This window comes from Colobus angolensis, unplaced genomic scaffold, assembly GCF_000951035.1.
Source record: "Colobus angolensis palliatus isolate OR3802 unplaced genomic scaffold, Cang.pa_1.0 Scaffold86, whole genome shotgun sequence".
Taxonomy (NCBI): domain Eukaryota; kingdom Metazoa; phylum Chordata; class Mammalia; order Primates; family Cercopithecidae; genus Colobus; species Colobus angolensis.
In genome coordinates, this window is record NW_012122487.1 from 7,945,721 (window position 1) to 7,959,384 (window position 13,664).

At 35.4% G+C, this 13,664-nt stretch overlaps 1 pseudogene; it reads left to right on the forward strand.

Annotated features, from left to right (window-relative positions):
• Nucleotides 1–1,480: 1,480 nt before the first annotated feature.
• Nucleotides 1,481–11,605, forward strand: LOC105503508 (annotated as a pseudogene).
• The last annotated feature ends 2,059 nt before the right edge of the window (nt 11,606–13,664 follow it).

Consider the following 13,664-nt stretch of genomic DNA (forward strand, 5'->3'; position numbering starts at 1 on the left):
TAAATAAAGTTTCATTGGAACACATTCAGACTCATTCATGTACATACTATCTATGATTTGTTTTGTGCTGCTATGGCAGAATTGAGTTGTTGCAGCCGTGTGGCATCCAAAGCCTAAAATATTGACTCTAGCTCTTTGCCAACCTGTTTTAGATTATAAGCACTTTGGCATTAATATGTTTTTGTTTTCTTTCTATAGCACACAGTAAGATGTTCTGCCCACATTGTGCATAATTTATGGATTTATTCAAGGATTTGTGCAAGTGTAGTTGCAAGAAAACAAAAAAAACCTAGAAGTGAACTTGGTAGATTGAAGAGCATCTGTGTATATTAAATTTTGTTAGTTTTTGCCTTCCCAAAGGGATTATTCCAGTTCATATTTAAACTACTAATTTTGTGACAGGGCCTCTTTCTTTATACCTTCGCTAACTTAGTGCATTCACACGCTTTATCTTTATAATCTGATAGAGGAAGATGATATTGTGGATTTGATTTGCATTTCTTCTTATGTGTTAGATTCAGCTTATTTTCATATTTAAAGGCCACTTGTATTTCTTTTTCTTGAGCTATCTTTTAATGTCCTTCCTGATATATTTCTCAAGTCTGTGATACTCTTAAAAGATACATAGTGAACATGTGCCAAGTTAATTTGACTCTACTGAGGGAATCAACCTGATGACAGGGCTGATTCAGAGGAGGATGTATGAGACTGAAGTGTATATCATCAGTGAAAGAAAGCAAATTCTTGCAGGGCAAAAACAAATAAAACCACAACTCTAAGGGTAATTTTTTTCTACTGGACAGAATTCATTTTTATTTTAGCAGATACAAATTACTATTTTCAATATATCTTTTACAAATCATTTTCTATACAGAGTCTGTTCCCTAATCAGTAGTAAATAGTTATTTAAAATTTTCCAGAGCATCAGGTGACTATTATGCAGGCTAATTGTGTTGACATTTGGGTTTGACTTTAAAAGGACATGCCATAATCTTTTGACCTTATTTCCAAGTTTAGGATAATTTTTCTTAGCATTTTTCCCTAATTGAAATGATTTCAAGTGATATCATTTCTGTATGACTTAATGACCTTCTCAGAAGGTCACATAGCTCACTATTGTCTCTTTTTTTTTTTTTTTTAGACGGAGTCTCACTCTGTCGCCCAGACTGGAGTGCAGTGGCCGCATCTCAGCTCACTGCAGGCTCTGCCTCCAGGGTTCATGCCATGCTCCTGCCTCAGCCTCTGGAGTAGCTGGGACTACAGGCGCCCGCCACCTCGCCTGGCTAGTTTTTTGTATTTTTTAGTAGAGAACGGGGTTTCAGTGTGTTAGCCAGGATGGTCTCGATCTCCTGACCTCATGATCCGCCCGTCTTGGCCTCCCAAAGTGTTGGGATTACAGGCTTGAGCCACCGTGGCTGGGCTTGTCTCTTCTAAAACATATTCATCTTTCCTTTTTTCCTCTGTAGAAACTCATCATACAATGACAAATGGAGGCAGCATTAACAGTTCTACACATTTACTGGATCTTTTGGATGAACCAATTCCAGGTGTTGGTACGTATGGTGATTTCCATACTATTGGTTGGGTGCAAGACAAATGTAAAGACAGAGAAAGGCATAGATAAGGAAGTGTTTTTAGTAATTTAAGAAAATATAGTGCATAATTAGATCATTTAGTAACGTATTTCTGCCAATGATCTCAGGCTGCCAAAATATGTTTACATTTAGTATAAGTAAATCTCTACATTTCATACGTGATAAATATTTTTTTCTTTTTCTGTGTTTACTTTTTAAAGTTTACTTATGCCCCACATATTTCCAGAAAGGATTTCAGGTAGCTAAAAAAACAAGGAAATACAGTAGGAAGACAAAATAAGAAGGAAAGGGAAAAATACAGCACAGGAGTTGGGGGAAAGAACAAGCCAAGGTCAAGATATGGAGGTCAGCATGATTTCTGGTTTTGAGCAGCCCAGAAGCTAAGGCAAAAAAAGGAAACTCATTGCATAACTCTTACCTATTGAAAAAGAAGAAATCTACTGGGGGCAGATACTTTTGTGGGGTTTTACTGTTTTCTTTTATCCCCTTTTCCAGTATTCGATTCTGAGATATTTCTCTGGATCCTTTTTGTTTGTAGTTGTGACTTACTGCTAATGTAATCCAAAGTACTTTATTTATTTATATATTTATTTATTTATTTGAGATGGAGTCTCACTCTTTTGCCCAGGCTGGAGTGTAGTGGCATGATCTTGGCTCACTGCAACCTCTGCCTGCTGGGTTCAAGTGATTCTCCTGCCTCAGCCTCATGGGTAGCTGGGACTACAGACGTGTGCCAATATGCCTAGTTTTTATACAAAATACATTTTTTATAAAACAAAAAATGTGTATTTTTTGAGACAAAGTCTCATTCTGTTGCCCAGACTGGAGTGCAGTGGTACAATCTTGGCTCACTGCAACCTCTGCCTCCCAGGTTCAAGCGATTCTTGTACTCAGCCTCCCAAGTAGCTGGAATTACAGGTGTGTGCCATCGTGCTAAGTTAATTTTTGTATTTTTAGTAGAGATGGGATTTCGCCATGTTGGTCAGGCTAGTCTCAAACTCCTGGCCTCAAGTGATTCGCTGACCTCAGCCTCTCAATGTAGAAAATATTTCAGAAAAATAAAATCCCAAATCTCAAAAGGCCCTATATAATTTTGGTATTGGAAATTTACTTGTCAATGAGAATGACTATTTACAGAAATTAATTATAAGCTTCCATATTAATGTATACATGTGTGTGAAACCTGAACTTGAAATCACACTATATTGTGTATGAAAGGTACAGCTTCTGAGGTTCATCAGATGATATATACCTTTAGGGCATATCTAAAAATACAGTACATGAGATCAGTGCTTTAATCCAGTGATTTTTAAACTTTTTGGTGTCAGATCCCCTTGAAACTCTTTAAAAATATTGAAGACCCCCAAGGAGCCTTGGTTTACGTGGTTTTTATCAATGGATATTTACCATATTAGACACTAAAACTGAAGACTTTTTAAAAAAACTAATTCATTTTAAAATAACAGTAACAAAATCCATTATATGTTAACATAAATAACAGTTTTACAAAAATATATTTTCAAAAAAAATTTAGTGAGAGAATGACATTGCACTATATTTGTTATAAATCTCATTATTGTCTGGCTTAATAAAACACTGCTGGATTCTCATATCTACTTTTGCATTCAATATGTTATATGTTGTTTTTATGGAAGTTTATGAAGAAAATATAACCTTATACACAGATAATATAGTTGGAAAAGCTATTGAGTATTTCAATAGTCTTTTAAGATTATTGCAAATATTCTTCTTTGATACTACACCAAAGTGACAGTTGTTAGTTTCTTAAACATTAATTGTAAGGTGTGCTTTGAAACTGCGTCAATGAACTTTGTCTTCTGTTACATTAAAATCCATTGATTTTGACCCTTGAACTTGGAATATATGATTTCGGCAGTGATCATTTGGAAAATATTGATTCACTGATTTATGTGGATCTTTTACATGTTGACACTTTTATTGTGTAATATAATATTTTAAAAATCACATTTGTTAATTTTACCTTTGATCTCTTCAGAAAAGTCTCTAAGTATTGGGAACCTATCCTCACAGTGATAGATACAAGTTTTCTAAAATTCTAATTTTTACTGTAGAGCTCAAATTCTATCATTGGAAACAAATACACTTTTTTTTTTTTTTTTACTTAAAAATGACAGGATTACTTTGTTTCATTTTTGAGAAAATACCTGTCAAATTCCCAAGTTTGAAAAAGCATAATTTGATGTCACTCTTTCAAGTAAAAATGGTATTCCATGTAAGCGTCTAGTTTATTTTGCAACTCAAATAAATTACACAAATGCTTTTCTTTAGGACATAACCTCATACTTCCACATGCAGCAGACATGTGTAGTTATGCATAGTTACTTACGCATAGTTCTTATTTCATCACACAAAATATTAAAAAGACTCAGTGATTGAAGAGTAGCAGTTTTTACTGCTTCATCAAAGATGCTCTTATTTGAAACTGGCATTTTATTTATTTATTTATTTATTTATTTATTTATTTATTTTTACTGGGAAGCATGGCAGTCAAGAATGTAATCACTGCCAGTACATTTGAGTGCCACTGCCTGATTTTTGCTAAGGAGCCAGCAGTTTTGCTATTGGTTTTGCATTTTCAGTAAAAATATTAACACAGAGAAAAAGGCACATGTCTTGTATTATTTTGTAAACAGTATTTTCCAGCGATCCTCTGCCTCAGCCTTCTAAAGTACTAGGATTACAGGCATGAGCCACCATGACCAGCCTGTTTTGGTTTCGTTTGGTCTCAGTTTTCTCTAAAATTTTATGAACATAGTGTTATGGATACTCTCCAGCTACCACACTTTAAAATACACTTAAATCCCAACCTGAATACTGATAATGTCTCTGAATGTATGCTTCTAAGTATGATTGTATTTACCTAATGATCATACAAGACACAGGATTTATAGTGTGAAAAGGTCTCAGGGATCCTCCAAGGTGTCTGTGGACCGTACCTTGAAAATCACTATTTTAATCCAAAGTGCCTAGATCAGACACACTATAAATCCTGTGTCTTGTATGATCATTAGGTAAATAGAGTTGGGATTTAAGTGTATTTTAAAGTACCTGGAGAATATCCATGACACTGTGTTCATAAAATTTTAGAGAAAACTGAGACCAAAGGAACCCAAAACAGGCTGATCATAGTGGCTCATGCCTGTAATCCCAGTGCTTTGGAAGACTGAGGCAGAGGATCGCTGGATTCCAGGAGTTTGAGACAGCCTGGGCAAATATGGAGACTCTATCTCTACACAACAAAAGAAAAACTAGCTGGGTATAGAGTCTTGTGCCTGTAGTCCTAGCTACTCGGGAAGCTGAGGCAGGAGGATCCCTTGAGCCTGGGAGTTCAAGGTTACAGTGAGTTATGATTGCCTCACTGCCCTCCAACCTGGATAGGGCAAGACCCTGTCATCCTTCACAACAAACAAAAACACCTTTTTCTCTGAGTATGTTAATGGTTAGTCTACAGTCTTTAAAAGCATTGCAAATAATATAGCAATATATGAAGTACCCAATATGTGTCCTAGCTAATTTTATTAATCATCTAAACCAATAAAATATTTTTTGACATTTTGATCCATGCTTATATAAACAAACATTTTTAAAGCTGGAAAATTCCACACATTTATATTCTTACTATTGTTCTTAAAACATTTTTTTTTTTTTTTGGTTAGAGTCTTGCTCTGTCACCCAGGCTGAAGTGCAGTGGTGTGATGAAGTGCAGTGGTGTGATGTTGACTTACTGCAACCTCTGCCTTCCAGGCTCAAGCAATTCTCACGCTTCAGCCTCCCAAGTAGCTGGGATTACAGGTGTGTGCCACCACACCTGGCTAATTTTTGTAGTTTCAGTAGAGATGGGTTTTCGCCATATTGGCCAGGGTAGTCTCAAACTCCTGGCCCCAAATGATCCGCCTGTCTCGGCCTTGCAAAGTGCTGGGATTACAGGTGGGAGCTACTGTGCCTGACTTACATTAAATTTTAAAGTCTTTCTACGTCAGTACATATACCCAACCTAATTCTTCTTTTCCGTGACTTCTTTGTTACACTTGTAGCCTTCCTACCCCAGATTATTTTGAAGCAAGTTGACATTCTGTACTTTCAAATGTTACTATTTCAGTATTTTACAAAATGGTAGCAGTTTAATTGTTCCTTTTTTATTTATTAGCTTGCATATTTCTATAGAGAGTTTACCCCACATCAACCATTTGGATTCCCTGAAGTACAGATGGTACAGAAAAGGGAGAAATCTTGAAATACTAGGTTCCTTAGCATCCTCCAAGTTGACCAATGAGATTTTTTGCTTGTTTGGTTGTTGTTTCTGTGTCTTCATGGACTCATGGATTTAAGTATATTTGTGTTTTAATCATCACAGTTATTATCGTTATTGATGTTCATGTTATTCCATTTCAGATTAGTGGGAGCTTGTTTAGTTTGCTATCTTTGTCCTTTGTGATGCCCTTAGATAATCCTAATCCTAATCCTAATTCATCGTAGACATTTCCTGCAGTAAACCTGGAATCAGCCATTTCTCCAAGGAGCTCTGATTCCATTGAAGGAAAATATAATACAGGTACAATCTGGGCACTAGGTAGTACTTGTTATTTCTGAGTTGGCGATTGTTTCTAACCTTCTAAGTTTATATGACTCTTCTAATTTAAATTCATAACTATAGGGCTAAACCTCTAGTTCTTAAATCTGCATTTCCTTTAAGTCTTGCCAAAAATCTGAACATCACAAACATAGTCATTTCATTTACCTCACAATACACACATACGACATTGTCAGAATGACAGTACCAACACCATCACCAACATTATGCCCGCTGAAAAATTTTAGGTAATCTGCCTCCAGCTTCCCCGTTAGCAGGACTGCAGGTGCACACCACCATGCCTGGCTAATATACATATGTATATATATTTTTGAAGAGACTGGGTCTTGCTATGTTACCCAGGCTGGTCTGAAACTCCTGGCCTCAAACATTCCTCCTGCCTTTGCCTTCCAAAGTGCAGAAATTACAGGCGTGAGCCACTGTGTCTGGCCTATCCTTTATTTATTCCACCACAGTTTTACATGCAAATTACTTTGTCGTAAAGTCCCTTGGGATAGTTTCTTCGTGTCATTATGTTACCAATTAGATGCACCTTTGATTCATTTAATTTACTTCAATTTTTAAGGTTTACTTTTTAGATTTAGTTTTTTTTTTTATAAATATATGAAACATTTCCATGGTTCCAAAGTTAAATATACAAAACAGGTATGTTCAAAGAAGTCTAGTTTCTATCTCTGTCCCATCCAACCTGTTGTCTTCTTCCCCTTAAAGTAATAATTTACATTTTTAACTTTATGGTTTATCTTCTGATTTTTAAAAATATAGGTGCATATATATAATTCCTGACTTTTAGCATACTTTTAGGCATCTTGCCTTTTTCCTGCATAACACTACATCTATCTGAATCTTTTTTAATTGCTGCAGAATTTTTCATTACATAGGTATACTGCAATTTATTTATATGATGCTATATTGAAGAACATTTAAATGATTTCCAGATTTTTCTTAGGAACAGTGATGATTGAATTCTCTGTATGTATATCTTTTTTACTTGGTACACTATCAAGCAGCTACTTAAGTGACCTGATTGTGGTGCTGTGCAAGCAATTATATAAAGAAAACAGCAGTGACTCAGTCTGAAAACGACTTAATATTATCATGTTTTCTTACACATTACATTTATTTTTATTGAGTAAAAGCAACATGGAGTTTAGTGATTATTTTTGAAAGAAATAACCTATTCCTAATTCTAAAAAATGGTTAATATCTGTGTTTGGTTGCTTATAGGGTAGAAGGAGTAAAATTGCCTCATTCAACTTGGAACTGACTGTGTCATTTTAATGGAGCATTGTGACTTCAAATAGACCCAATGCTTGAGATAGACTGGGTCATTGAATTCCAGCTCCAGCCCTCCTTCAGAACAGTTGAGCACTGAAGTCCTGGGCTGAGAATATGGCTTTTTAAAGCATTAATCCTAGTAGAATAGAAGAGGTATGGACTAGTTAGGGATAGGTTTAGAAGTACATTCTTTGTAAGAGAGGTGAGACTTACTTTCTTGTGTTTTAGTATAGTGCGATCTGGATCAAATCTATTACTCTTTTGTTAATCTCCTCACTTCCTACACTATATCCAGTAGAGGACACTTTTGCCTCACACAGTAAAAAAGAACCTCTAGACTCTACCAATGGGATCGGCGCTCTCCAAACCTGCATGTTAAAAGGCCTGTAAGTTTTGAAGGGGTCCCTTTGTCCGCATGATTATTCTGTAACACGTTATATTTATGCGCATGGTATTATTATACACAGATCCTATCTTTTAAAGAACAATTATAATCCACTTAACTGCTAGGATAAGAGAATGACAGACAATTCAAACCATATTGTCTTACAGAAGACATATATAAAATACAGGTATGTGCACCAACTGAAGTTCAAATTTGATTCAATTTAAAACAATCTTGGTCAGATTTTATGTAGTTTGTGGACCCTTTTAATAAAAAATAAAATGCAGATCTTGAGTAAAGACTTGTCATCTGGTTTACAGGTATAGTAACTGTCTATGATGTAGTGATTTTGCCCCAAACTTACCTTTTCCATTATTTAGTTCAGAAATTACTGTTCTATGTATGGTAAATGAGAAAAATTGTTAGATTCTAGAATTGTGGCTTCTATTCACAGTTTGAAAAATGAAACAGAAACGTTTCTAGTTTCAAATCAGCAGCAAAAAGAAAGAATCATCATGGGAAATGACAAAACGTTTTATGATGCGTGGTCAGGTTACAAATGGCTAGTAGTAATGCTAATAGGATTGGCACCAGGTAAAGAACATTTTTCAAGCAATCATTTTTTAGTTAACAGAAGTATAAATCGTTCTTCCTTCCTTTCCTCAATTTTTTTCCATGTACTGTTGTATTTTAAAAAGCATTTGTTTATCTTCTTCAAAAAATCTTCTTAAATATAAGACTAGGAGGCAGGAGGCTTCCAAGTCTAGTCTTGGCTCTGTCACTGTAAGTGTTTATCCAGCTTGGTTGATCTTTCTGGGCTCAGTTTCTATATCTGTAAAATAAGTGGTTTGGATCAGGTGACCAATAAAGTATCTTTTGATGTTAACACCATAATAAATAGCCAATATTTATTGAGTGCCTCCGATGTGTTGTGCACTGTTCTGAAAAGTTGACGTGTATTTAAACCTCATGGCATCCTATGATACCAGTGCTGTCGTTATCGCCATTTTACAGATGAGGGGACTGAAGCAGAAGAAAAGTAACTTAGTCTTACTAAGGTCATCAACTTAGTAAGTGGCCAAGCCAGGGTCTGAATTAAAGCCATCTAGTTCAAGACCCTGTCCCCTTTATCACCCTGCTGTACAGCGTGGCCACAAAGTCCCAATGTGTGAGATTTTAAGAAATAGCTGTTGAGGACCTGAAAACAAATATGAAGCCCAGTTGTAATCAAGTTTCAGCTTCCATGATGGAAGATTATGTTCAGAAGACCACAAAATTAAATTTTTTATAGAGAATAGAGGTAAGTACTGATAATCCTAATTGGCATGCATAATAATTTTATGGCCTCTGTATATGTAACCTACTGATCTTTTTATATGAGAAGGACCCAGATTTGACCATAAATTTGTGTATTTTTAATATTCTTACAGTAAAATAATCTTGATATATGGTTTTCTGTAATTTAAGAAAAAACTATAAATAGGAATACTATGAATTTCAATAATTGTTTCTAATGAACATTAAATTTAAATGAAAGTGATAACATTTATAAGTCTGTTAATTAAGTTATGGATTGAAAATTAGATTTGTGAACCTTCTGCCAAGTAGCTGTCTTTTGAAGATATTTCAGTATCTTTTAAACACTGTTTTTTGGGTCACAATTAATTTGAATGATGTAACTTTTAAAAATTCCAAACAAAAATAGCAATTTTATTGTAAAAAATAACTTTTTACAGTTTTAAAATATATGTTTATAACTAAAATTTGAAAATCTTACATTTATATGTACTTCTTAAATGACCCTTTTTTTAGGAGTCTCCTGCTTTCCACTCACTTTTTAGCTAGATTGTTTTCGACTCCCAAAAAGTTGACTTATTTTTTGACCATCTCCAACATATTTTTACAGGGGCCTTGGCCGGATTAATAGACATTGCTGCTGATTGGATGACTGACCTAAAGGAGTGCATTTGCCTTAGTGCATTGTGGTACAACCACAAAAAGTGCTTTTGGGGATCTAATGAAACAACATTTGAAGAGAGGGATAAATGTCTATGGTGGAAAACATGGGCAGAATTAATCATAAGTCAAGCGGAGGTGAGTCTTGCTTTGTCTCAAGATGAATTAATAATTGATACAACAACATATTTCCAATTTAGTTAATTATAGAATTAATCGCATATTAGATTATTGCATCCACGTTAAATGGATCCATCCTCAACACATTGCTGCAAGAAAGAATTAAGTGCCATATTGTTTCAAGAAGCTTTTGTATTAACTACGCAGTCATATAACAAATCCACTGGATTGTGGTGCAAATATATTTGAGCTGTAGTAGAAAAGAAGTGATAGTTATTGCAGTAGGATCTGTGTAAAGTTACTAAGAAGTCAAGTTATTAAAACTAATATATTACCAAGATTGGGAAGTTTAAATTATGAAAGTATGATTATCAAATAATTTAGTAAAATCAACCTTCTAAGTAGAGATACATTGAAGAAAATCAGAGATTTTTATTTGTGGCAAAACAGCATTTAAATGATTAATTTACTATGATCTACAAAGAATATTCTAGAACTTAGGATGTTACATGTGTATTTTTTACATGATGACATACGGATATATTTTTAAAATTTTATTTTAGCTGAATTTTAGATCTAAAAGGTGTATATTTGCGGTAAGATGAGTAGTATGCTGTTTCTCACCTGGCTTAATTGAATTGAGTAATTTAATGATCTTCTGGAAAGTTGCAGCAGAATGAAATCTGAGTGCTGATGTAATTTGTTTCCACCACTGTTTCCAAAAAGTGATTTGTAGGCAGAGGCTGAAGTATAGCTGAGATGTCTTGGTAACAATAGTTTAGGGATTAAAGTTTAGGGATTAAAATGAATGTGAAACTCATTTTGAAAATAAAACGGTGCTAGATATTCTAAACATTTATTAGACATTTATAATTGGTACTGTGAATTTGTAATGATGATCACCATCTCCAAAAGTAATAATAACATCAGTTTTTCTTATTACAGTAAAATCCATTGTGTATAAATTCTAACTACAGCAAAATTTAAAGCTAGGATATTTACCATTCAATTTATAATATATCAGAAACATCTTATAATGTGATACCATTAATTTTTCTTTTTTTTTTTTTGGTTAGCTATTATTTTCCTCTCAAAACTTTATGGAGATCATTTTTCTGCTGCTTTAGTGGCTGCATTTGTTTTGAGGTCCATCAATCCATTTGGTAACAGCCATCTGGTCCTTTTTTATGTGGAGTATCACACACCATGGTACCTTTTTGAGCTGTTTCCTTTTATTCTCCTAGGGGTATTTGGAGGGCTTTGGGGAGCCTTTTTCATTAGGGCAAATATTGCCTGGTGTCATCGACGCAAATCCACCAAATTTGGAAAGTATCGCCTTCTGGAAATCATTATTGTTGCAGCCATTATTGCTGTCATTGCCTTTCCTAATCCATCCACTAGGGTAAACACCAGTGAACTGATCAAAGAGTTTTTTACAGATTGTTGTCCCCTGGAATCCTCTTCTGTTTGTGACTACGGAAATGACATGAATGCCAGTAAAATTGTCGATGACATTCCTGGTAGTCCAGCAGGCGTTGGAGTATATTCAGCTCAATGAAGTTATGTCTGGCACTCCTATTTAAAATCATAATGACAGTATTCACTTTTGGTATCAAGGTAGGTGCTAATGTGAGGTGATATTTGGGCAATGTTGGCATGTTCAAAACATATGTGGAATGACAGAGGTTGTTGTTCCATAAATGACTGAAAAAAGTACTTTTGAGTTTAATTTTAAGTAATGAAAAAGATAATTCCTTAGCATATATTGTTGAGCATGTTATTTGTTGCCATTTAACAAATTACTCCCAAAACTTAGCAGCTTAAGGTAACTACTTATTTTGTTCTTGATATTGGGTCAGCCATTTAGGAAGGGCTCAGCCGGGCATTTTTTGCCTGTGGTCTTTCACATAGTTGTTATTAGACATGACAAGGGCTAATCATCTCAAAGTTCCTTTTTTTCATTTCCTTTTTAAAAGTGTTTTTGTGGGTACACAGTATTTATATGTAGTTCTGTGGTAAATGAAATATTTTGATACAGGCATGCAGTGCTTAATAATCTCAGGGTAAATGGAGTATCCATCACCTCAAGCATTTATCCTTTGTGCTACAAACAGTCCAATTATGCTCTTAATTTATTTTTAAGTGTACAATCAAATTATTATTGAGTATAGTTCAAAGACTTCTACATTCATGACTAGCACCTAGGCTGAAAAGATTCAGACACCTGGGCTCGTGGGATCAATCACGCACACTCTCTCTCTCATGCTCGCTCGCTCGTGCTCTCTCTCTCTCTTTCTTTTTCCTCTCTGTGGTTTTTCTAGGGTGGTGGCCTCAGGGTAGATGTATTTCTTACATCATAGCTCAGGGTTCCAAAAGCAAGTGTCCCAAGAGGGCTGTTTTTAGTGTAGCCAAATAAGTCTTGCAGCATGACTTGTTTAATTTTATTCATTGAGGCAGTCACAGAGGCCCACGCTGTTCAGAGGAGGGACATACACTTAGTGGGACAAGTGTCAGAGAATTCATGATCATATTTTAAAACAACTTTTATTAGTTCCCCATTGCTATTGTAATAAATTACCACAACTTAGTGGCTTAAAAGCCACACAAATTTATTATCTTACAGTTCTTGAGATCAGAAGTCTGAAACGGATCTCACTGTGCTAAAATTAAGGTGTTCATAGGGCATTCTGGAGGCTGTAGGAGAGAGTCTGTTGTTTTGCCTTTTCTGGCTTTAGAAGCTGCCAGCATTCCTTGGCGCCTGGCCCTCTATTTGCATCTTCAAAGCCAGCAATGGCTGGTCAAGTCTTTCTCTTGTTTCATCACTCTGACACAAACTCTGCTAAATCTCTCTTCCACATTTGAAAAACCTTTGTAATTACTTTAGGCCCACCCAGATATATCAGAAAATAGTCTATTTTTTAAGGCAGCAACTTTCCTTCTGCAACCTTAATTCCTCCTTGCCATGTAAAGTAATGTAATCACAGGTTCTGGGAACTAAGCTATGGACATCTTTGAGGAGCCATTATTCTGCCTCATACCAGTATAGGATGTTAGCTTGAAAGGACACTGCAGACTCAGTTAAATTTCTAGGTCTATAAATACATGCCTTTTTCCTTCAAGGAATTAAGGCAGCTGGGCCTTATGCTCTGGGACATTGCTTCTTTTGGATTTATAAAATAACAAAATTTGCTGATTAATGATCTATCAGTAAACATAATTTCTTATATGACTATCAGTGATATATATGGGGAAGCACATATCAGCTTATTCTTGTTCTTTAAATTACTATACCTGTACTTCATGTGGTAGTATATGCTTTTACAGACATAAATTAATATGGAATAACGGCTTTGTTTCTACAAAATTGGAGTGGTATTAGTTTTTGAAATAAGGTCTCTCTTCTCTTGTCCTCAGTCTGTAGTCCACTGAGTATCAAGAGTTAAATAATAGAAAAGCCTGAGCCGGTTGTATGCCTGTAATCCCAGCACTGTGGGAGGCCGAGGTGGGTGGATCACAAGGTCAGGAGATCAACACAAGGTCAGGAGATCAAAACCATCCTGGCTAATGGGGCGAAACCCCATCTCTACTAAAAATACAAAAATTTACCAGGCTTGGTGGCACGTGCCTGTAGTCTCAGCTACTCAGGAGGCTGAGGCAGGAGAATTGCTTGAACCCAGAAGGTGGAGGTTGCAGTGAG